Below are 24,964 nucleotides of genomic sequence, written 5' to 3'. Positions count from 1 at the left end.
AAACCAGCTAAAGATCGGCTTCTCAGTTCATGGAAAAAAAAGGGCTCTTCCCTTCTTGCACAGATAAGTGTTGCTTGTGCATCATTGCAAATGCATTTTGTTTTTATTCCTTGTTTTCCAAACAGGCTCAGTGTGCCAATGAACATGGCTTTCGCCTTTGTGTGGGCATAGAAGCATACTTATGATAGCTTCTAGCAATCTTTGCACATATATAGTGGTCTTGTTTTAATATTTAATCACTAATTGGTGTGATGATCAAGGGACAGACAAGGGAGCACTCTGACATCTGATCTCTTGAACTGATTACACACACTTTGCACTACATGTTTTTTATCACGGTCAGGCTAATTTCCTTCAGTGAGTGCTGATTTCGTTCAGTGCAGAAATCTCAGTCTGGGGCTTTCCACTTTCGGGAAAGGATTCCAGCGTGCGTTGGGCTCCTCTTATTGACCTGACTTGCCAATAAAAGCAGGGCAAATTCTGTTGGATGAATGGAATCAAAGATTATTCCATGCCTGTGCTCTCTCTCCCTCTCTGTTAAGGCTTCCTCTATATTCACTCTGTGTGCTTTTATTCATTCCCTTTCTCCCTCCATTAGCTTTCTTCTCCTATTTTTCAGCAGAAATTTTAGATTTCAAAGCTTCTTTCAGTCTTAAAGAAAAAAATAATTCTACAGCCAAATGCAAACTGCTAATCCTAACATGAGAAGAAGGTTTTCTTTCTTTCTTTCATTATGATGTTGATGATGATGATGATGATTATTATTATTATTTGGAAGAAGGTGGTGAAAAAGAGAGAATTTATCATTACTGTATAATTTAAAATTGCACAGCCTACAGCCCACAAAACAGAGCATGTAATTACACACTTACTAGAGGTAACAGCAGTGCTGATAATTATTCTTTACACAGGAGAATCTCGCTGATATCCCAGAGTCGGAAAGTGGGAACTACAATATCTTTAATACCATCCTTAGAGACCCTCATAAGCAGAGGAGAAGTATGAGGAGGCACACAGGGTCCAGAGCAATATCTTCATCGTGCCAGAATGTCAGGGGCTTTAGTACAGCAGAAATCAATAGATTCAAGTACATTTTTTTTTTTTAAGGTACAATATTTTTTTTATGACCCTACCTAGAGAAAGTACAGCAAAGCCAGAGGAACGGCAATGGTATGAAACAAACATTTTGAATGGAAGCCATGTCGATTTAGAAGAATAGCGAGCTAAGATTTATTCATTTATTTATTTATTTTTAAGACATGTTCCTGCTGCAAGAATGTGTTAACCATTTCTGCGCTGTAGCCCTAAAATTTCTTTGGCATTAAATATCCAATTATTTCTTTATCTCCCCACCCCACCCCTTTATATTGTTCTCTCTAGCTCTTCTCTCTCAGGCTTTCTTTTAGTATTTCTGTTCCCTTGATTTAAATAATTACAATAATGTAGATTTCATCTTACCTTTGACATTTCTTTTGGTGATTCTTAGTGTAAGCTAGAAAACAATCTGATGGAGATTTTTCCCATCCCTAATTTTTTAATAGTTCATTTAAATCAGAGTGTGAATTATAAGCCAAATAGTTCCCCTTATTTTTGCTAAGCGGTATTTTATTTTGCAAGTAATTAATTTGCTTTTTATGGAATAAAATGCTATTAACTATGGAAGCAAACAGCAAACCTTTCCCATGTTTTTCCATTTGACTTTGCCCAAACGGCACAAAATGATGGGACTTCACCTGTCAATGGTAATTATTCTTGGAGGGAGGTTCTAAATTGATGTGTTCTTATACAGATCTGCATTATAAGGTAGACAGAAAATCTGGTGGCACCTTAATTTTCATGTGCTGTTGGGTCCAATCAGACTGATTATCTTACTGTGTGTGTTAGGGTGTCCTCTGGGCTGCTCTAACTTAAGCCATCAAGCTCGGTCTGGTGTGGCCGCCCAGTGTGAATCAGGGAGCCTTACCCTGCATCGCGATGGTCTCAGTTCTGCCTGATCAAATCTCCGTGTTGGTGAGAATCTGGGTCACGGTCACAGGGAGTCAACATGAATAATAATGTACATGAAGCAGTTGGGGAGGAGTCAGGGGACATAAAGTTAATTAAAAAAAATAAAAATCTGTTCTTAATGTCCCTAATAACAAACTTGAAATGACATAAAGATCTCAGAAGTTGGTTTAAAAGGGCAATCGGGCCGTTCACTCTCCACCTTTGGCGTAGCTATTATCACCTGGGGGGTGAGAGCAGGGCTCGTTTTTTGTAAGGAGCTTTCTGTTAACCTTCTGTTTCTCTTACAATGACTCTGTGTAGGAAGGAGACAGAATTCAGGTGAAGAGCCATGCACATCGCTTTGGCATTCTGAGAGAGCAGCGGGAGGGGGTCGCGGAGGGGTTCTCAGGGGCTGGCATCCAGGCATTCCCGCTTTGAGTCCTAGTTCTGGCTCTGGATGCTCGTGTACCAGTGCTCAGTCACCGTCACCTAACCGCTCCGCCTCTCAGTTTCTCCTGGGTGAAGGTCAGTAACTTGGGCGGTGTTCAGCATGAAGGAGTTACGTGTTTTTTCTTTTAAGCAAAGTATATCAGATGCAAAGTGTCTTGAACCAGATCTGAATTAGTAAATGATGTAAAATAGCAGAACAGCAGAGGAAGCCCAGTCTTGTAGACATAAATGACACCAATTTCCATTTACTCCTAATTCTTGATGTGGATAAAACCTTAAAGTAGTTGAAAATTTTGTCTTTTTACACTTAAACCAAGTAGGATAAACGGTCCTCTAGTAACCGTGAAAGAGAAACTAATGTCTCGCAAGTTTTTAGGACTCTTCTTGAGGTTTATCAATAGTGATAGATCTGAAATGAATTGGAGTCTCAGAAGCTGGAGCAATATATATATGTATTTTATATGAGTTAAAAACCCACTGGAGTCACACAGAAATCTTACGTTTACTTGGTAGTTGTTCATGTTCCTTCATTTTGAGATCTGAAGGATAGGTCATAGTTGAAAAGGTATTGAATATGAGAGGTCTGGATTCAGCTTGTGGCTTTGCTAGAGATTCCCAGGTGACCTTGAGTAAATCACAAAACCTCTTTGTACCTCAAGTCTCCATTTTCAGAACTTAGTAAGTATATTTGTTCTGATTTTTAAAAATATTTTAATATTTTAAAATATTCGCTGGGCAGTGTGTGTAATTTAACCTATGCCTGTGCAGTGCCTAACACAAAGGGAGAATAATTAGTAGCACCTCACAGGTGATGATAATACGTTATTTCTCCCTCATCCTTCTCTAGTCTTCTAAAGACACCAGCTAAATTTTCGTGCTTCTGTTTGTCAGGCAGAGGCCAAATTATTATTAGAGAAATACAGTATTGTGGAATAACATGGGACTGGGTTATGTAGCATGTAGGTCTGTGCAAGTGCCACCTTTTTAATTTGCCTACAATACAGATGCAACTTGTAGTAACTTCTGAAATGTCGTGATTTGGTTTTGATTGGCAAAATACTTGAGAACCCTTCTAGGAGGAGGTGTGCATGGGAAAGTGTAGCAAGTATTTTCCTTTAAAATGTTCCTTATCTTGGGAGTTTTGCAAAAAATTGGAGGGGTGCTTGGAGCTGGTGTCGGTTGTTAAGCTTAGAGGCACAGTCGTGCTCTCCATTTTCTGTTCAGCTGATGCAAAAGTGTCCGGTGGCATGCGAGAAGGTTGATGTCCAGTTGTTTGATGATACGTTTAGGATCAGGTGGTGGGCACATGCCTGTGAAGAGGTTCTGTGAAAGGTATGCCCAGTCACATGGTGGGAAGCGCCGTTCTCATTACTACGGTGTGGAACTACTACCTTGCTCCTATTTTGCATCTCCTGGTGCTGGAGCAAGAGATAAAGGCCAAAAGAGTAAGTGTCGTGCTGAGGGCAGGAGCTGTGACAGGTCTTTTGTCTTCCCTGACTTCTTTGCATTTCAGAGTCAGATAAGCAGTTCCACTTTGGGTCTGTCCCTTGATATTTATCCCCTTGTCATCTCGGACTATGTGAAACCCCCCTGCAGTTCCATGGCTGAAGCTGATCCTTTTTTCTGAGACTTCCATTGAAGTCTGGTGCCAAAAGTAAGGTGCTATTAACATATTAATGCATGCATACATCAATTGTGATAGTTGATCTGATATCTCTCTTTGCTTTTTCAGCTGGATTATATCTTTGTATTTTGTGATTCCCATGTTATATTCCTAATTATTATTATTTCACACTTCATAACATTTTGGTAACTAAAATGCTCTAGGGTTCAAAACTTGCCTATTACATTTTAGCCCAGAGGAAACTTTGCATCCAGTTCCAACTTCTATCCCCAAATATGAATTTATATTGGAAATTCTGATGGACCCTGCCAGGGATTGGTGCAGCTCTGATAGAATATTGTAAAACACTGACTTTGTTACACATTGAGACGGGGTATTTTCTCCCCCCCTTCCTTTTTTTTTTTTTGTGTAAATCTGTTTTCACCACAGGAGCACATGCTGTCTCTTCTGGCTACAACACTACTTACTAATTCATCGATTCATCTTTAATGAGGCCCCCTGCCAATGTTTAAATAGCATTCGGAACAAAGAAAAAGGCAACATTTCCAAAACAGCTGCTTCTCTCCAATCTTGACATATCAGCCTTTCAGAATTTTAAGTAAATTTTTCCCCCCCTAAAGTTGGTAATTTATAATTTAGGTGTAGCTTTATAATTAATTGTTTGCAGGATGGAGGAAAAATAGGAAGAGATAGGAATGAAATAAAAAAAAGAGTAAAGTTTCCCTCGGGCTGTTATGATACATGAATCCGACACGGTTTCTGTGGATGGCACTAGCATTGCAGATACAACAGTGAGAGAATACTCCTTTGCAGCCAAAATAATTTGTTGTACATTGCAATTTGGTACAAGGACGTGACAGAACAAAGTTTCCCTGCCCCTCTTACATGCGGCTTTGCTGCATCAAACAACTTTAACCCTTGTCACGTTTGAGTTAGCTTCATCAACTACTCTTAGCAGGAATGTGTGTTACCCTGGTCACTACTACGGTTGTACTGGTTTCTATTTTCTCTGAGGGCTGGATGGAAATGCTGCGTAATTGTTTAAAATCAGGTGTCTGTTATCGTGAGCACTTGTATCATGCTGAATTTTGAAATTCTGCTAAATTCGTGTGCTAAGGCCTGGTTTTAGAATTAACTTGGGATGTCTGGATGATGCCCATAACAGGAGCACTTCTTCCATCGAGGGGCTGCATACTCTGGGAAAATTACATTCAGTGTGTACCCCACAGAGTAAACTTTAAATAGGTGTAAAGGTGAACAGGAGAAGACAGGAGAGGATCATTACTCATGTCACACCTGAAGCACATGGAGGATGAGTGTCCCAGCTTTCACTAAGAGTCTCTTGCCGTTATCCCAACACCTTGAGCTCAGGTAGGTGCAATTGCCACCTGCTTACTGCCTTTCTCTGCTGCGCTCCCTGCTAAATGCCACCTTTTTAAAGGCTCCTCACAGCTGTCATTTACTGCTATTTACAGTACTTACATTACTTACACGCTGAAGCACTGGCGGTAGTGCAGACTTCCTCTACTACTGTCTTCCTTCCTAAAAGGAGGAGCCGATGTCTCCTGACATCGTTTGGCCCCCTGAACTGATAGATAAACTCTCCGAAAATCACCACTGTGGCTGTCAAGTCCTTGTGTTTTCTGCGTTCCCGGTGGGATAAAAGCACACCGGCCGGCTCCAAGTGACCCCTAAACCATCGGCACCTGGTGGCTGATTTTTCTTTTACCTACCAGGCTGCACTCAGCCCTGTGACCCAGAGGTTAAGGGCTCCTCATCTCCTACTTTAATTCTTCAGCCCCTTCAAACCAGTTTATGTTCCTGCACCTTAGTGGTAAATGAAAAGGTTTTATTCTTGTTTCCTCTCTCACGTCAAACAGCAGACGAAAATCAAGCCAAAGTGCTTAAATTAGTCGTTTGCTATGACTTGGTCCTGGCTAAAATTTTTTGAATAAATGATGGTTTAGGGACAAGGCAAAGGATGCTAAGGGACTGGCTAGAATGCAAAACTGAAGGGGAAAAAAGCACCTCTTGGCTTTGAGTGGAGTCTTCATTTTCTGAAAAAGCACAAAAATTTGGCAATTTTTATTTTAAGATATTTGGCTAAAATGAAATCGTTTTCATTTTGCAATGTACTTGTTTTATAAGTTAAACTAAAGTAAATATGGTAACAAAATATAATGTCAATATGAAAAATGGAAATGTATTCACCTAAAATATTTGAAGATATTTTGTCTGAAACCAAATGTTGAGAAATTTATGGCAAGTTTTAGTTGAACTTGCATTTTCCACATACAACAAGTTCTCAGTTATAGTAATAACTGTGGGTATATGGAAAATATGCATCTATTTCGCCCTTGTACAGAGTAACTAAGGAGAGAAGCAGTAGAGAACGAAGCACGTGAGAAAGCACGTGCCATGTTAATGCGAGAGTTCGGAGCGAGCTGCGTAGTTGTAACCAGACCTGCTGTGGTAGAGATTCCCCTTTTCTTCCATCACAACAGACCTGTGTCTCCTTGACCATGAGAGATGCAGATAAATTGGTGAATATTTTAATACCCTCCTGCCATCCAAACTGCAATGTTGGCAGAGGAGTCCCAGGCAGAAGAAGGGAACTTCTTTGAAAAAAAGAGAGAATGTTTTACAGTTATAATAATGTTGCACCTAATTTGGTTTCCAAAATTGGTTTCTACAATACATAGCAGCAAAAGTCCTACAGCTTCAGCATGCACACGCGCACGCAGACTTGCCTAGAAACAACAACAAAACAAAATGAAGGCAGTTTGGAGGCATTTCCTGGGAAAAAGATTCATGATTCTGTTTCCATGGAAGCGACAGCGCATCCCAAGTGGCAGGGAGAGCTGACAGAGCGCAGCTAGGAGAGTTAAAGTGCCATCTACTTCTTCCTCGCAGAGCAGGGGGGCAGAGGTGGGGGGAATCGCTTTTAAAAAGAATACGGAGAAATTTAAAAGGACAGATGGACATATGGTTAAGTGGAAAGTCTGGAGATCTGGGTTGGTTCTCAGCTCTGCCATAAACTTCCTGTGTCCCTTTGGGCAACTCACATAAGACATCTTCCAACTCCTGCTGAAATCAATAATTGATTTCATTGGGCACTAAATCAGAGCTTTAAGCATTCTGGACAGTGTTCAGACTGGCTTCTTTGGCACCCAAGTGGTCTATGATGTTTCAAGTTGAAGTCCAGCCTAGTTTGCCTGTTGATCTTTTACTCTCTCCTTAGGAACAAAATATTCTCTCCGTTTTGTATGGTTTCTGAGCTCCTTAAGGCTCAGCCTTTTAATACATGCCTGTTCAGGTCTTTATACAGAAATTGTTAAATCCAGTACTAGCAGCTTCACAGAACTAAAGATGCGGCACCTTTCCTTGTCTTTGCATCAGGTACTTAAATTTGTCGCTGTGTATTTTTTTAATTTTATGAATTGCATGATGAGTAGAAGTGTTAATGAGATACAGGTGAGAAGGAATAAGGATTTTGGGAAGAAAATCACGCTAGACTGTGTGCAAATATTGGTGACTGCATTGAAAATTCCTTCTTGGTACCAGTAACAAGGCACATCCAGAGACAGGAGAAGAGATTGAATGGACTGCTGTTCTCATGTGGTAGGATCTGAGAGAATTCACTTTCGAAATGAAAGCACAACATAAAAAGTATCAAACTGCAACTGATTACAAATATCATGTATGGTTTTGGTGTGGTCTCCCATGTTCTGCTGCCTAATTTTTTCACTTCTTCAACCTGAAAAAGTATAGTTGGCTCAGAAAAGCTTTCCTTTGTGATGTTTTAGGGGAATAGAGCACAGAGTGCAACAAAATACTGTTCTTTTACAGAACTATTTTGTGATCATTTTTACTGGAATTTAGTTTGTCTGCTGTTTAAACTTAGCCTTTGACCACTGGGACAACAAGTATGATGGAATCTCCACCTTTCCTCTTCTCCACAGCCTGAATAAGTGCCTTTTCGGAAAATGTACTTTGAAGAAGCATTTGGTGAGCTCAGTGCAAGGGCAGTTGGTGAAATTCTCTGGCCCGTCCTATACAGGAGACGGGGCTAAATGGTCTGATAGTACTTGCTGACCTTAAAACCCAAGAAGTAATTCTACGGGCTCCTGGGCCCATCCAGGTACTTGTGCACGCTGATAACCCATAATGCCAGTAACTAATAACTCAGGGTTTGCACAAGGTCTGGCTACAAGGACTTCCTTAGGTAATAAGAATCAAACCCCGTCCGCTGGCAGTTCACATACTCGCTATTCAATGCATTACTTAATACGACTGTTGGATTTCAGTCCTCTTTCAAAGAGCTTTAACTGCTGCCTCATAGATAGGATGGCAGCACAGGGCCCTACGCAGCAGGCAGGGCAAGGAGTTGTAGCGCTCTCGGTTGCTGGTGGTTCTTGTTGTTGTTTTTTTTTAAAATGGTTTCTGGCAATACATTACGCTGAGGTAAGTGCTTTGTTTCTCCCTCAAGTGGCACTCAGCTCCCTAGGGTTTCCTTATGAATGCTTGAGGAGAATGTCCACTCAGGTTTATTTTTGTTATGTATGTGCTATACAAGCTTTTGGCTGTCTTTGCCGAAGGAAAAGCGAGGTTACTGCTACTTAAAAGAAATATTTTTAATTGCATATTATTGATTTTCTTTTTTCTTGGTGGAGTGTATGTTCTGTTGTTGATGGATGTAGTAGAATATGGGACTGGTTTATGTGGATAGTTTAGCACTGAAATAACAATAGGATTGAATGGGGTTTAAACTCATTCAGGTTTTTTTGGTGTGAGTCTGCACGTCAGCCATCCAGAATTTGGCTTTCCTTTAGATTGATTTGATGAAATACACAAAACTGAGTGTTTTCCTCTGTCATCCTTCCTGCATGAATGTAACGCTGCAGCAATACAACACAGCCATCAGTATCTGTGGACTGGTGCGATGTCTACGTTTGTGGCTACTGCAGTTGCTGTGTTAGATTCCTCGTCCTGCTGCATCTGTGGCTTTGGAGGGGAGCAGGGCTAGAGGAGATGGCCCCAGATTTTTCCTTGCTACGCCCTGCAAAATAAAACAACCTGTAGAGCCCTCGGCATCCCCAGATACACCTCAAGGGAAAAAGAGTAATTTTGCAAATGCTTGGATATAAACAGGTTAACATAGAACTGTGGAGTATAACCCTTTATCATTGCTCTTATGTGTAATGATAATATGCAGTTCAGAGCTGGTAAAAGACGTATGCATGTTGATACAGGACCAGGGAGTTCTAAAATTTTTTTCACATTTATATGTAAAGCAATTACTGATTATTTTTTTTCTCTGCCTCATAACCTGAGAAGTGGAGCAGACATACAGGAAGTCTTACTTTTTATTTCACTCTGGTAGACTTGTAAAGCATGCAGCTCTGGTGTGCAGTGCAACAAGAGTCAAATGAAACTTGAATTTTTTTTTTATTGCATTACTTGTAGCCCCATAATGCAGGCAGATACTTTTAGATTAGGGAAGGGGGTAAGTGAAATAACAGCATGTTCTGACAGCTGACTGTATAATTGTTTCAAATAGATGTGCATTTGTGATGCTTGGTGTATCTATCAGTCCTAACGTGTACATTTCTCTCTACCCTGGTTGTTCTAATCGGTCGTATTTAGGGCACTGGGGAATGCAATGTAATTTTTTTCACCAGTTGTTACTTTGGAAACTCCTCAGTAAGACACTCCTCCAAGCCTACATGTTCTTTCATGAGATCTAATTAATGCATTGCAGAGTGTGTTTCTCTCCGTGCTCATCCTGCAAAGGTGCGAAGTCTTGCAATCAGAGAGAAAGAACCTGAACAGATTTGTTTTCACATTCTACGTTTTGAAGCTGATTGACTCATCCCCAGCAGCTCTGTGCTGGAAAAAGAGATGATCTTGTAAACTAGTAACAGTGCTTAGGCCAGGACCATCCAGAGTCAAGCTCTCGTCATGCCTCATTTTCCACCCCCCCAGCCCCTGGAACACGTGCTCTGTACTGACAAGCAAAATCTGGACTTATTTGTGCTCAGCTTTATCTGTAGCAAAAGGTAGGCTGTGCCACGGCTGCTTGCTTTGCTCAAGGAAAGTGTAAAGTGGAAATGAGGGAAAGGCATGGAGTACCTCTGTCACCGGTAATTAATCATCCATAACCTGATGCCAGTCGGTGGCTCGTATTTATGCATCGGCCTTTGGCACGTGAATGTTTGTAGCCTCCATAAAGGGAGGGGACGGAGGTGAGCAGTGATGGCTGGCTGCATCTCCCATTGACCTTGGGGCTCTCTACTTGAGGTTCTGCAGCCTGTCATCACCATTTTGCATGAATAAAGCAGGAGGAATGAGGATCCTGGGTGGCTGTATGGAGTCTCTGGAGCATCTGCTTTTTTTGGACGTGCACTCTGTTTCTGTAAGGGTGGCTGCCTAAAGATTTTGGAGGTGGATCGGACTTTGCACTGAAGATGGGTTGCTGTTGTTTGACCATCACTTTTAAAGGGCTAGGAAGGCTCTATGAAGATTTCATCTTCTGAAAGGTACTGGTTTGACACGGTATCTCTGAGATGTAGTTTCATACTTGGATCCATATCCCTTACATTTCTTCATTTGGGAACAGCAGTTATTTTTAAAATTTTAAAGTCATGAACGCTGCTGTACTGAAGACATAAAGCTGCTGGTGCGGGGTCTGTTGTAGGGTCATGGCCTAAGACGTTTGTTTATTTTCTGCAGAAGCTGGATGTGCTGTACCCTAAAGCACTTTGCTAGTCTCGGTAAAGCTGTATGGCATCCTAAATAAATGTATTTGAATGTGCTGTAAGGCACATAAACAAATTAGATGGCAAAGCACCTCTGAGTATTTCAACTTTCAGGCACCTTCTGATGTATGGACGTGAACTGGTTCAGGTTCGACTGTATATGCCTATTTTACTCCAACTCACATAAAGGCGTTGGTACGAATGTGCACGGTCTAGGGCGCCCTTCTGGGGGAGGAGGGGGCAGGGAGAGGAAACGGCGAGGAAGCGTGAGGCTGAGCAGTAGCTCCAGAAAGGTTCCACATTGTCAGGGTTACGGTTTTTAAAGATCTTTCTGACCGGGCAATTTTTACTTTTTAAAGCTCAAGGCTTTGAAAAATATAAGGGGAAAAGCTGTTATTAACAATGATTTATTGTGGAAAAATATTTACATAGATAAAAACATTTCACTCGGCACGTGAGGACCAGGAATGAAACCCATCTCTTGTCCTGTAGCTCTCATATATTATTCATACTTGCTGTTTGGCTCTTTTCGTGTAGAGATCTCAAAGCATTTTGCAAATGAAGGTGTAAGTTGTTATCCTTGTTTTATACAGGGATGACTTCGAGAGAGAAATGACTGTGCTGTAGGACCACCAGAGACCTGGCACTAAAGCCTGGGTTTCTGCTGTCCTGGTCCAGTGTCTCATCACCTGGATGCTGTAGATGCTGTGTTCGTAAGGGTGAAAAACATGATAAGATTAATTAGAGTAAAAAGCAAGGTGGAGGGATTACTGGCAGGGAAAGAAAAGGGAAACACAAACCCAAAATCTGAGGGTATTTAGAAGAGATGGAGAAAGCAGATGTTGGGTAAGGAGTAAGTGAGGAGGTTATTCTGTGGTTGGAGTGGACTGAAAGGAAAGAAGCTGACCATAACAAATGTAAGATCCGCGTGCTGCGATTCTCAGCGCTGTCAGGTAGTGTTCAGGGAGTGGGCAGGACTTCCAGAAGCAACTGTGTCCGTTGCCTTGTCAGAAGCGTTGTGGGCATGTCACCTGCAGCCCTTTAATATGCCACGGTGCAGAGGCACCTCACTTGTTTTTGAACTTTTGTAATTAACAACAAATATCTACCTAACTTTGCAAATGGGAGAATTCACACTTCAGTGCCTTACGAATCTGCTGTTAAAACATGACCCCTTGTCCTTGTGCTCATTTGTAAATTGCCTGACATACCCTCCGTCTATTCATGGGGCTAGTGGTTCTGCTTCGGAGTATCCATAATATACCCATCCAGGTGACAACATATCTTAATGTTTCTGAGACTAAAAATGTCACTCTGGACCCAGAAGAATGTTTGATTTCGTTCCAGGCATAAAGTAACAAATTGCCTTTAATGGCAGCATCACCAGAAATAGGCCTCCGTCACTTTTTCATGTCACTTTCAAGTGCCTCGTTGATATTTTTATGGATTTTTATTATACAGCTTGTTATGCAGCAACAACAACCATGCCAGGTTCTCAGGGATCAGCATGCGGGGGGGGGGGGGGGAGCTAAGCTATAATAAGAACTCGTACACTCGTGGTTTTAATATCTTTTACTTCAAAGCATGGAGTTGATGTGATCTTTCATCATCTCAGCTGTTGTTTACCAGCTTCCTACAGATGCTGTTTGAACTAACAAACCCCACATTTCCTGGTTGGAGTGAGTAATTCCCTCGGCAGTTGCAATCCGTTCACTCGGAGGCTTAGTAGTCCTGATTGAATGATGCCACTAACAAGAAGGGGATAAACCATTTAAACGTTCAGTATCACCTTTCAGTCAAATAATAACTGACCAAATTAGTTTGGCTTAGCTTCTCAGCCCTGCTCCTTATTTACTGCTTCAAGGGAAAACTACCAACAAGTCCAGGGCTGTATTTGGGGTCAATTTACTCCATGTATCAGAGACAGACAGACGTGTTCCTGATACAAGGGCTTCTCTTTGGCACTGATCTATGAACCGTTTTGTTTGAACATGTTTTGTTTCCTAGCACTCTTTTAAATCAGCTGAAATCTAGAAATTACAGGTGAGGAAAGAGCTGCGGGGTCATCTGTTCTGAGAAGATCAGAGCAAAGTTCCTCCGTGCCTGTGATTAGTGTGTGAGTCCCTGTAATGGAGAAATAGAAGCAGTCGCAGACAGGTCTCCCTTCCTGCCCCCCATCCTTTTTCCCCCCTTTTTCCTCAGCCCATCAGCAGAACGGTCCTGCTAGAGAAGTTAATGAAACTTTCAAATATACTGAAATAAGTATATTGTAATAGAAATGGGCTGAGGCATTCGTGTGCCAGATTGGCTCTTCAAACAGATGCTGGTTTTTCCTTTCAGTGAACAGAACAGTAGCCAACCAGGACTTTTTTTTCCCCCATTATTTATGTCTGAAAGCCTATTCCAGTCTCTCTGTGTGCTTATATGTATGTTTATGGTAACGATATATTATTTAGCTGCAGAGACACTGGGATGTTAAGCCTGTGTCCCTGTCCTAGGCAGCTGATGGTCTCAGCAAGGGAGCGTTGGGAAGAAACGTGGACTTGGGAATGACTTGCTCAAGGTTATTTAGCCAAGTAGGTGCCAGCGATGGGAAACAGAATGTGATTCTACGGGTCATTGTTTGTTCTGCTGTCCTCTAACGGGGGCGGTTTGGTGGGGGTTTCTTGGTGAAGCAATGCTCTCTGAAGTTGGGATTTGTGGGAGACGGAGAAACTGCTGCAGGGGTTGGTGCTGCACGGCAAGTTGTGTTTCTGTAGCGGGTGGTCTCGCTGTAATGAGTTAGTGCTAAAGAGTAGTGGTGGGCATTAACCGTTGTTTTAGAATGATAGACAATTTTACATATATATATATATATATATATATGTATGTGTATATACACCTGAGATCAGATAATATGAATCCTTTGCAGACTGAGTCAGAGGCCCATGGAGTGTAACCGTGCTGAAGGGCCAGAATTCCCCTTGGTTGTTCTAAGCATACTTCTGGAGCCTCGGCAGGCTCCCCTCCTCCTTTTCCAAGCATTTATGTGGAAAATCCCAGGCTCAGAAACCGCTTAGGCACAGCCGGCTGAAAGTGCCCCTTTTTGGGTGCTAGCGGGTTACAATCAATACCTCATGTTCGTAGACTCTTGTCTCCGGTGCAGTTTCCCTGAACAAAAGTTTAATTGACCTGAAAGAGAAACTTAACTGATTTTCAAAGACATGAGTGCACCTAGCAAAATAAACATTCTGTAGGGCAACTTCCATGTTATTTCTATGTTGACTTTCTGTTTTTTCCCCCCTGCCAAACAACCACCTCTTAGAGCAAAAGGCAAAACCACCGTGTTGGAGCCTACTCTGCTTTTAATATTTCCTAATAAAACAGCATTCTAAAGTGAAAAGGAATTTTTCTAAGCAGCATGTGTGGGAAAATGATGGAGAGTCTTGTTTCATACAGATCCAAGAATAATTTTTCCAGTGTTCAGGATGCTTGGCTATTTAGTCTGCATCAGAGGCATGGGACCTTTATCAATCAAAGAGCCACTTTGTCATTAAATGGAATCTGTGAGTCGCACTGAGATTAAACTCCATGTAGAATCTGTGAAATAAGGGTCTGATTCTCAGTTACACTAAGGCTCCTTTGTGCACCTACAGTGGCATAAGGCCCCCAAGACTTTATTTTGTATCAGATCTTTCATAAAATCTATTCACCCAAAGTGCTTTAGGGTTAAAATTAATTCAGTTAATGAGTTAAATAACTGCCAAGGGAGAGAGAAATTAAGAGTCATGGGCAAGGGGGAAAAGAGATGCTTCCAGCTGAGTTTAGAAGAGAGTGTGAATGAGTTGAAGGGGAAAAGAGATGCTAAGAAGATGCACTGATGGGCAGGAGCTGCAGAGGAGAAAGCTCTTATGCCCTGGGGGTCAAATTATATGAAGGAAGGAGGAAGGGCCCCCTTTCTGCGGGAGAATTGCTACCAATAGAAGTTGATTTAACTCATATCACAGAGGCAGCAATATAAGCTAAGCTTTTCACTTACTGTAGCTAGTTGCTGTGAAGTCTGCGCAGCCTGTGCAAACATTCATCTTTTATTGTTTGTTTATAATGCAATAGAAATTACCCATGGAGTAGATTCCTATTGCATCAGGCATTTGAGGAAGGAAAAGAGAGTCTCTGACTGGGTCTTTTGACTTCCAGGATCACTTGGACCAGGTAGAACTGTGGTTGTTCCGACTCCAATAAAGAGAGCATCCTATCGTTAAATTCTGCCCTGATCTCTACAAAGCAAAGGCTGTTGTAGGGCTGTGTGGGCACACTATTGCAAACAGCTAAGGGGGGAGGGGCGGGGGGTGTCTTTCCTGAAGCCCTGGATCACTTACCTACTGCCCCCAGGACCGGACAGAGCTGTAGGCTCTCTCAGGGATGACCTGCAAGCGTTGGTGGTTCCTGCTCAGCTGCATCTACCCTGTGCTAAAAGATGCTTCCCTTTGTCAGTAGCAATGTGCAGCTTGGGACTGTGCTTACAAAACAGATTTTGTAACCAGTCTAAACCAAATGGTAACTAGTTTCTACACGTTCGCGGGCTGGCTCACATCTGTAAGATGTGGGAGAGCATAGGGCAGTGCGCTTTCAGAGCTTGCCATCTTGTACTACTTTACGTAAGTGCAGATATGTATTTTCTCCTCTTTTTTAAAATCTTCTGACAGTGATTTCTATAGATAAATTACTTCTTGTGAATAGAGCACATGTACATTTTCCATCCTCTTAATTTTTAAGAAAGTAAGTTTCACAATCCCCACGGAAACAATAATTTTTAGTCCTTATTAACCAGAACCAGAAGAATAAAGCTTAGTTGGGCACAGAAATATGTGGAAAGGCACCTAGAAGAAGCTACAGGGTATTTTAATCCTGCTGAGCACCACATCTTCATACTCTATGGGAGACAGCGCAGTTTATGTCTGTCTTTCATGTTACTACTTCACTGAAATCTTGGAAGTAACGGCTGGGTAGTGTGGCACTGGAAGCACTGTGCCAGTGGCAATCACAGCTTGGAATGGACTTGCTGAGCTTTTTTCAGAAAGGTGGATAAATTAACTTCTCCTGCATATACACTCCTCGTGATCTTTAGCAAGCCCTTCATTAATATTCGTTGGACTCTTCTGGATCAGAATCTATCAATGGTCTAGACAACAAAGGGTATTTGAACAGATGTTTTTCAACTAAGCCATTCTTTCCCGATTTTAATAGAATGTCTAACTTCACGCGAGGCAGTACTTTATCTTAGGTGGCTCTGAACCTAAAAGAAACTGGGCTAAATCAAGCTTTAAACAACTTGCAGTTCCTAGCATGGTTAGACTGATGACGTTCCTTACACTTTAAGAAGCCTCTGAGGCTCACAAACAGAAGTTTTGCATTTAATAGTTTGGATACTAACAGCCTTGATTCATTTCCCTCAGTTTTATATCATTGCTCTATCACGGTGCAATTATAGTGCAAGGAGGTGCCTTGGAAGCTTGGAGAATAGTAAATGCAGACCTGGCTTTGCTCAGCAGGACTTGTTCAGGGCTTTACAAGAAATTTTCAGACAAACTCATCTGACAAAAGTTGTTTTTTTTTTTTTTTTTTAAAAAAAAGGGAAAAAAAAAGCCACAAAAACCCAAAAGCCCAAGTGCCTTATTTGAGGAATGTAAATAAAACATGTCCTGGATATTCTCTTGACTGGGATATAGTCAGCCTTTGGGTGATGTAAGAGGGAATTTGCCCTCACTTAACGTTCACTCTGTGTGAAGTTTGCTGCTGTGTCCCAAGTTATTGGGAGCTCTTTAAATCAAAGCAGTGAGAATGGATAGTGACAGAGTGAACTGTGAGCTTTATTGTTTGTATCCACACAGCAAGGGGCTGAAAAGTGCCTCCCTTTACACGTGGGTGGGTTCAGCGTAAAACGCAGAGAGGATTCTCCTGAGATGCATTTCTTCCAAAGTCCCACTTAGAAATTTAGGGGAAGGATTCCCAGGACATTGTGTGTTGTACGTTCTGCTTGAGAAGGTCCTATAAAACAGCTCTGGGTAAGACAGACATCCACGAGGGTTTTCCTGCAGGCCCTAGAGCTCGAAAAGGCTCATATTTCCATAAATCCTTTTTGTGAACCCGGAGGCAAGATTTGCATTTAACATGTTGAGTTTTTGCCAGTTTGCCAGGTCTAAAACTAGAACTGAGTGCCCATTTTTAAGGGAAAAAGAACAATTAAGGTAATTTTTCTAGACTCTATATATATTCAGTGGTGATGCGCTCATCTCTCCCATATGGTCCTGTTTCTTCTCATGCATGCACGTCTGGTCTCTGTGGCACAGGGATGAACATAGAAACCACTTGAAAACAGGGTCTGCCTCTAGTCTGTTGTTTTTGGATTCTTGTGCATCCCTCTGTTTGACTTGGACATCCCTAGAATCACAAAGTGTAAGTCTGAGTTTCTCTGCAAGCCTCATTTTCTTCTCATTGGTGAAACAGGATAGATAATTTCTTGCCTTACAGGCATGTAAATTTTAATAGTTTAGTCCCCAGTTCAGCAAAGCACTTGAGCACATTCTGTTGGAGTAAATGGGATTTTAATTCGGTGATTACATTGTTTGGTGAACTAGGGCCACAATAAAGTACTTGGAGATCGTTGGAATTAGAGGTGCTATAGGACTGGAAGATGTCATCATTGGTATTTGGCAGTAAAATAAACCATGGTGATATTTTTGCCCTACCTACAACAGGTCATAGATGGGGTTTGGATCATCTTAAACGCGTATTTTAGATTTGACAAACAGCCTGAGATGCTAGGGAATAATGGTTTGGCTGACCGTTTTTGGTTTGTTTGGTTATTTTAAATGCAGTGCCTTGGTGGCCTAATGTGCTTTTTTGGACTTTGGGAATGCAGTTTCAGTTCCTTTCTGTAAGTGCTTGAATCCACAGTCCTTGGATATGTGTGTCTGTCAGAGAATTGGCTGTTAGTTTAGGATTAGGTGTTCTTAAGCTCTCTGGTTACCGATTCTGTAATTTGCATAAATAATGTTATAATATAAATGATATCTGTAAATGGCCAAACCCTAAGCTTAGAGAACTAGACTAGATTAGCTCTTTGTCTCAGTGGCTCAAGTATTTTCTGTGTTCTGCGACTGTAACATCCACAGCTGGCTTGTTTCTAGCACCGGAGCTGCCAGATGCAGCGGAGAGTCGTAGGGAGCAGCACAGGCAGGGGGAGACGACAAGAGACCCCCAGAAAAGGGAGGAGGAGGCTGGGAAGGAAAGCGCCGTGGCTAGGCAGCTTGTTTATATCACCTCGGAGGGCTGATTGCATGCTTATCACACACAGCACAAAGCTCAGTTGTCTGGACAATCGTCTAATTGTCTTTACCCGGTAAGTAGCAGCCCTGGTGACATTCCAGACCTTGACCTCTGCCCTGTCCAGCGCCAAAAAAGTGCCGTTAGGAATCATGTAACACTGGGTATTAAAGATTGTTGGAAAAGGCCAGGGGGTCAACCTACTGTGGAGTTTTAGCCACAATGCTGAATATAGCCGGCTCTCTCCTCCCTCCCTCCTGAGACCCGGGCTTATTGTACGAGAGGGTCGGAACGATGCCTGCGCCGAGAGATGCGGCTGTGCTGGAACCACCTGGGGCTCTGCTGGGAAGGAAGAACGTGCAAAGTCTGAGATTGCGGAGGCGTACCAGCCTTCTTTTCATAAAGAGCTTGGGCAATCCTTGGTCAAGAAACGTGCTTCTAAATATTCTACTTGGACACTATAGCTTGGGATGTCAGAGAGCAAGTCTGCAAAGAGACTGCTAGCTAGAGCAGCAGGGCTCTATGTGTCGTAGCACTACCCATAACAGCAAGGGCTGTGGTTCCGGGATGGAGGAGGCAGGAACCGGAGTGCCAGCCGCTGCAGAAAATCTGTACAAACCTGCTGAGGGCATGGGGGGGGAAAAGGCCGAGCGAGTTTGTGCTTGCGCTAGGAAATAGCCAGGCTTTCAGCAAATTTTTTCTATTCAAACCCCTTGTCTCCAAAAGGGACCCTGCGTGAGAATCCTCGTGGCTGTTGCTGTCAAAACCCCTGCCTTCTGCACGCCCCAGTCCACCCAGCTGCCGTTGGAAAAGCATCTCCGCAGCACGTTGGAGGACGCGGCGCACTGAGCCTGTAAACCAAGGGTCCGCTCAGGGAGCTGAATGTTTCAACGAGACCTCACCTGAGAGATGCCCTGAAATACATTCTCCAATTAGACTGAAAATCTCTTCGTTAATAACTGCTCTTCTTATTGCATGAGTTTGATTTTCTATGAAGTATTCAAGTTAAGTCTCTTGAATAACGAGAAATGAGTTTGATTGAGCTTTTAAACAAAGGGAACATACAGAAATTCTTAGTGAACTCTCCAACCAGTGTAAACAGAGGTAAATACTAAAATCGGTGGAGCTATGCCAGATTACATCAGTTAAAGATCTGACTTCCTATTCCCAGGCATGTTAAAGGTGTTACTGCGCAAATGACTGCAAAAATTATTGCTGAAAGGTTTTACGCTCAAAGGCAGATCAGGTATCTGGTCCGGGGAGGGAACATCCATCGCTGCAGAAGGAAATAAAGGAGAGAAAATTGTGAAGTGTTAACTGATATTTTTAGAAGCTTTATAATGACAGGTCACATTCCCGAGGACTGTAAAGTGGCAAATCTAACACCAATTGTTCAAGAGGGGCAAAAAGATACAGCAAGCAATTACGGTTTAACACCAGTTGTGGGAAAAATATTAGAAACCATTTTATGGGGTTTGGGGAGTGAACAGCTTGAAAAGTGTAATTTGATTAGAGATGGCCAACGTGGGTTTTTGATCTGGGTTTTAACTAACTTAGGATTCTTCAAAGGTATTGCTGCCATGGGAGGTAATGGATCTTGGTTGGATGGCACGTACTTGCGCTACGGTTTTGAAGCGGCAAACTGGGATGCAGCTCCAGAGCTGCTCTTGGTTTCCTTGAGCTGTGCTGCTGAACCTTCTTGGAATGCATTTAAATGAGGGGAATGATGAATCCTCTCAGCCAGGTGGAGGGGGTGAAAGCCAGATTTTGTCTGAAGGAGTGAAATGAAGTACCTTTTTTTTTTTTTTTTTTTTTTTTTTTTTTTTTTTTTTGCCTACTACTTCCTGAAAGTCTTAAAAACCAACACACGGGGGGAAAATGGAAATCGAGCAAGGTGGACTCCCATGCCAAGCCCTGTCACCTTGGGGAAGCTACTCCAGGGAGGATTCTCTCAAATGAGCTTTTCAGGTGTCTCGCTGGGGTTCAGGTGCTTCCTGGAGGTCGTACAGAGATCAGAGCAGTGCAACTGTACCAGCGGGGCTTCGCTGGGCACACAAATCCTCTGTTTGTGTGAATCGGTTTGAAACTGAAATGCCGATGCTCTTTGTGGTGCCTTTTTAAATTGCAGGCTGCAGCTCAGGGAGCATCTCCGGTGGGTTCCACTCTTGCCTTGGCTACTGAGCCTGTGAATGTGGCCAGGTCTCCATCCCCTGCACTCTTGTTCCCTTCTCCGTAACAGCCACGGGGTCGGGACAGCCTCCTGCCACGAGACGCAGCTAGCACAAGGTGTCCCTGGTCTCAGAGTCCCTGCACCTCCTCGATGCTACTGGATCAAAAAAGACATATTAAAAATAAAAATAGCTTTAAACAAAGAAACACAGATAGGATTATACTCCTGAACTACCAAAAAAGCAACTTAGGATCTGGTACAATATTGATTTACTTTTAAAAAAAAAAAAAATTTCAGAAGAGGTTTGCTGATAATTTCAGGGATAAAGCCAGAAGTTAAGTTACTAAACTGTGTCTTAGGCTAAATAATTAACTGGGTTTCTTTTTTCTTTTCCCAAAGTATCAAGCATTATAACTACTATTTGTTTAGCACTTCTGAATTCAGCCTTTTTGGGCGTGATGCTTCAAAAATACTTGCATGCTTTAGGATTTGTTTGGTAGGTGTGTAGGTGCTCTTGAGAATTTCTCTTTCCAGCAATGTCTTGTGTATGTATGGGAGCTGTATATATTTTATCTTATTTTTTTCTGAAAGCAGAGGATGTACTGAGCAAGGAGGTAGCAGTGTCACCCCCTTTACAAGGGCTTGAGTCTGTCTGAGGCCAGTAAATGGAGCATATATTTTAATGCAGATAAATATAAAATGCGAAGTCTTGGGGGCATGCACCAAAAGTGCAAGTAGACATTAAATGGAAAAGCCCTGCAGCATACTGATCAGGGAGGGGATTTGGGGGCCATGGGAGAACAGTCCTTCAAGCCATCATGCCGTCATGTTGCTGCAGATGAAAAAAAAAAATAGTGTAGTGTAAAGCATCAATAGGAAGGAGAAAAACCGAATTAGATGGATGATTATTTCGTTGTTCCATGTCTTTGGTGAGGCTTCAAAAACATGCTTGCTTCCTCCTAGGGAGCAAAGTGTTTGCTCTGTCTGGGGGCCTGGGACACACTCGGAGTGCCGATTCCTTGGCTTTTCCTGGAATTTGTAACTGAGGACAAAATGATTTCCCCTCAGGAAACGGAGGCCACAGGCCTTCTGCAGTTGAGTGGAAGTATTTGGGATCACGGAAGGGCCTGAAATGGTGGATGCGATGATAAAAGTGGGAATGGGCGCTGAGGGTCGGGCCGGTGGTCCTTTGCTCTCAGACCCCCCGCCACAGCCACGCTGTGGCGTGCGGAGGCTTTCAGCCGCTGTGAAATGAGTTATGGACAAAGTAATACGGCTCCTATGTCTACTAGCCAGTAATTAACACGCTGTTAATATCTCTTTAACAGGCGACGCTGCAATTTCGGATTTCCCACTGAAAGGTAACCACGTATTCCCTGCACCGCCAGAACGCGCCCTGCCTGCGGTAAGCGCCCAAGGACTGGGCTGGCACTGGTGCGTGGTGAGAGTCTGTAGGACTTGTCCCACTTAACGAGGTTATTCCAAGATAAAGGTCTTTAAATTTCAAGTGATGAAAGATGAATCCTAATTCCTGAAAACCAAAGAGCTCACTCAAAATGGAGGGGAAGCTGGAGAAGGCAACGGGGGATCAGTACAGCTGCTATGGACCTGGTCGCTTCCATGGGTCAAGTCAGTTAACCTCATTTATTTTTTTTTTCTTTATGCCGCTATCTGTTCACGAGGAATAGTAAATAGTCATCTTTTTACAAAAATGCTTTGTGGTGCATCAGGGATAGACACCACGTTAGGTGTAGAACTATTAACGAGGTTTAGAACAAATAGGGAAACGGAATTAAGCCTTTAGTGCTTGTCTCTGTGTGGGCAAACGGATTTTTGCCTCTGCAGCTCATCAGCCCGCCCTCAGAACCTCGGATGGCAGGTGCTGCTGTCGGCTTCCAAACTCAGATGCTAATATTTGAGATGTGTTGAGATTTTTAAAGTACGTTGACATTGCCTGGGTAGATTCTCGTGTAAGGTGTGTTGCTTGTGTATATTCTCCACCCCTTAAGGTAAGGTCTTTGCCTGGATGTGATTTAGCCGATCGCCACACCAAGGAATTCGTGATGGGGACAGATGGGACAGTTGCAAGGGGACAGAGGGACACTGAGGCGCAGGAGCGTTGTCAGCCTGTCATATGCAACAGGTCTCTTGGTGGGGGCCAGCAAACAGCCTTGGTGCCAGCCTGGCAGCGTGCTGGACTGTGTGGTGTCCGCTGGAGCCAAAATGTAATTCTTTGCTATGCAGGGATACCCATTTTGGGCGGGAATAACTGGAATGTTGCAACCAGAATCCACAGATTCTGCCTTCTAATTCAAAATGCTTCTTCAGCCCAGTTGTAAACTCTTTGGGGCCAGTGCCTGCCTTCTGGTTTTTGTGATTATAAGCACCTTAACACAATGGAGTCACGGTCCCTGACTGCCTTCCCTAGGTGCTGCTTCAGTACAAATAACTACACTAAATTGCCGTGTCCTGCAAGGAAATGTTTGGGAAATGTTGAGCGACCGTGCGCTTATGTTATTGTAAAACCAGAAATGTTTACTCATTATATTTAAATAGGTTTGGATCATTGTGGATGAAAGTGAAACAAGATATAAGCCTGCAATGACATGCATAAATACATAATTAAGTGTATTTCCTTCCCATATGGAGAGGATTAGCTTTCTTGCCTCAGCGGGGAGTTGCTTTATTTGGTGTCTGCTTTGGTGTCCCTTTCTTTTTGACAGCTTACAGAGGTACACTGAAAGGGAATTTCACTGGCTGGCTAATGAATGTTGGAAGAAGGGCTTTGAGGGCATGTGGAAAAGAATAAGTGATTACCTCAGAAAACAGAAGTTTAGGGACCTGAAGGGCCGTCCTATTATCCTGACTTCTCTTTTTGACCTTAAGTGGGCCCTATGGGATGATCCTGCCCACCTTACCAAGACTTATTGCTTAGTCATAAATCGAGACAGAGGGAGAGAGAGATGTGTCTAGTAAATGCTGAAGTGTCAGCGATAGCGCCTGAACTCGGGTTGCATAACTTGAGAAATATTTTATCACCCCTGTGAGCCAAACCTCTGAAAAATCAATAGAACCTGAGAGTTGTCGGTATTGATCTGAAAGGCTGAGTTGTATTGAAATATTCATGGCAGAATGTGTGCGTGTTTGGGGATGTGTGGTTTGGGGACAGGGATGTAGCTCTCGGGGAGTGAAACATTCAAACTAGATTTCATTTAAACGAGATTAAGACTATTAGGTGACTTGCAAAGCATACACTTAAAAGGGAATGAATTTGCTTGTCATACGGCAAGGCTTCTGACAGAGAGAAATGCATTCTCATTATTATTATTTTTCTTAAATGACAAACTGTTGGGAGGAAGAAGTCAAGGAGATCTGATAAAATTAGCACCACGTTCTCTTGGGGATCTCTGGGCTTGCTTTGTTTGCAAAGCCAATTTGGACATTGCGTCTTTGATCTTCACTTTCAGTATTTGAGCAGGCATGTTTAGTATCACTCATTTCACAGGAGATTTGGGATTCAAGTTTCTTCAACAATCTAAAAAGCAGTACATTAGAAGGGGAATTGTCTGCCAGTCGTCTTAGAATCTCAATACCCTTGATACTAATTTGATGTGATGCATTTCACCAGATGTGTCTACCTGAACGATGTTTTATGCCCAAGAGGTTTGTGCTACTGTAGAGTATTAAACTTGGCTCTTCCCCTCCCTTCCTCCCCTCCGTTTTTCTTCCAAGAACAATCGAATGAAAAGCATCCCTAATTTTAATCTGCATGTGTAGGTGTGACATGTTTCAGACATTTGGAAGGAAGAGAGTGTGTCAGGCAGGATTCGTGCAAAGAGTAGAACAGAACCTTGAAGAAAACCCATGCCAATAATGCTGCAAAGAGATTTTATGAAACTGCTGCTTATATATAGGCTAATAGATTAATATATTCACTCAGACTCTGAGACCTGCCTTTTTACTTCTTACTCCTCTCCTGCAGGATCTTTGTCACTTCTGGGGCATAGGTTCAAGTCTCTGCTGATCCCACAGACTTCTGCCAGGCTTTGGGCAAATCACCAAGGGCATGATTTGGACTCGATGATCTTAAAGGTCTTTTCCAACCTAAGTGGTTCTATGATACTTCAAGGCATTCAGGCGTTTGAGAGTCATCTATTTTTGCACATATCTTAGTGTGTCGGAGCCATTTCTGCAAAACCACAGCAAGGGAATACGGCAGCGCTGCCCTGCCTGGCTGCACGCTTGCGAGGATCCGCCTGTGGGATGCTCGGTGACTCTGGGCATGCAAGTTCTTCAGACGGACCCACATTGTGGATGTGAAGGGAAGGGCTGAATGGAGAAAGGAGAAATGGAGAAGAGAGTAGGTAACAAGTATTCTTTAAGAAAAAATATTGGCCACGTAGGCTGCCAGCGGGCTGAAGATACTATTTCGGGAATAGGCAGCTCCGTGATCTTTAGGACAAAAGACATGTCGTGCAGGCTATCGAGGGTTTGTGCTGCGTGGTTATAGAGTCCAGCTCTTAAACAAAAGGGAAAATAAGGGCAATTAGGACAGATGTCTGTCTTAACTCTCTCATGTGTAAATTCATCCATGGTTAAAAACAGTTATATGAAATAAAACTAAGCACCCTTGAGAGGCATTACTTCAATCAGTGGCTCAACCTAAGCAGA

General features: G+C 42.7%; 1 protein-coding gene across 3 annotated transcripts in view; it reads left to right on the top strand.

Moving 5' to 3' along the window:
• The window catches only part of CDCA2 (cell division cycle associated 2), a 112,853-nt gene that overhangs the window by 66,908 nt on the left and 20,981 nt on the right, over window positions 1–24,964 (top strand). For all 3 annotated transcript variants that reach the window (XM_037371402.1, XM_037371398.1, XM_037371397.1), the window contains exon 20: window positions 21,622–21,922. The gene's annotated coding sequence lies outside the window, so the exon portion shown is untranslated. The remainder of the gene's footprint in view (window positions 1–21,621; window positions 21,923–24,964) is intronic.

Source organism: Falco rusticolus, chromosome 20, assembly GCF_015220075.1.
Source record: "Falco rusticolus isolate bFalRus1 chromosome 20, bFalRus1.pri, whole genome shotgun sequence".
In the NCBI taxonomy this organism is placed as follows: Eukaryota; Metazoa; Chordata; class Aves; order Falconiformes; family Falconidae; genus Falco; species Falco rusticolus.
The sequence above is the reverse complement of the archived record's forward strand: the minus strand, read 5'-3'. Positions and strand labels throughout refer to the sequence as shown.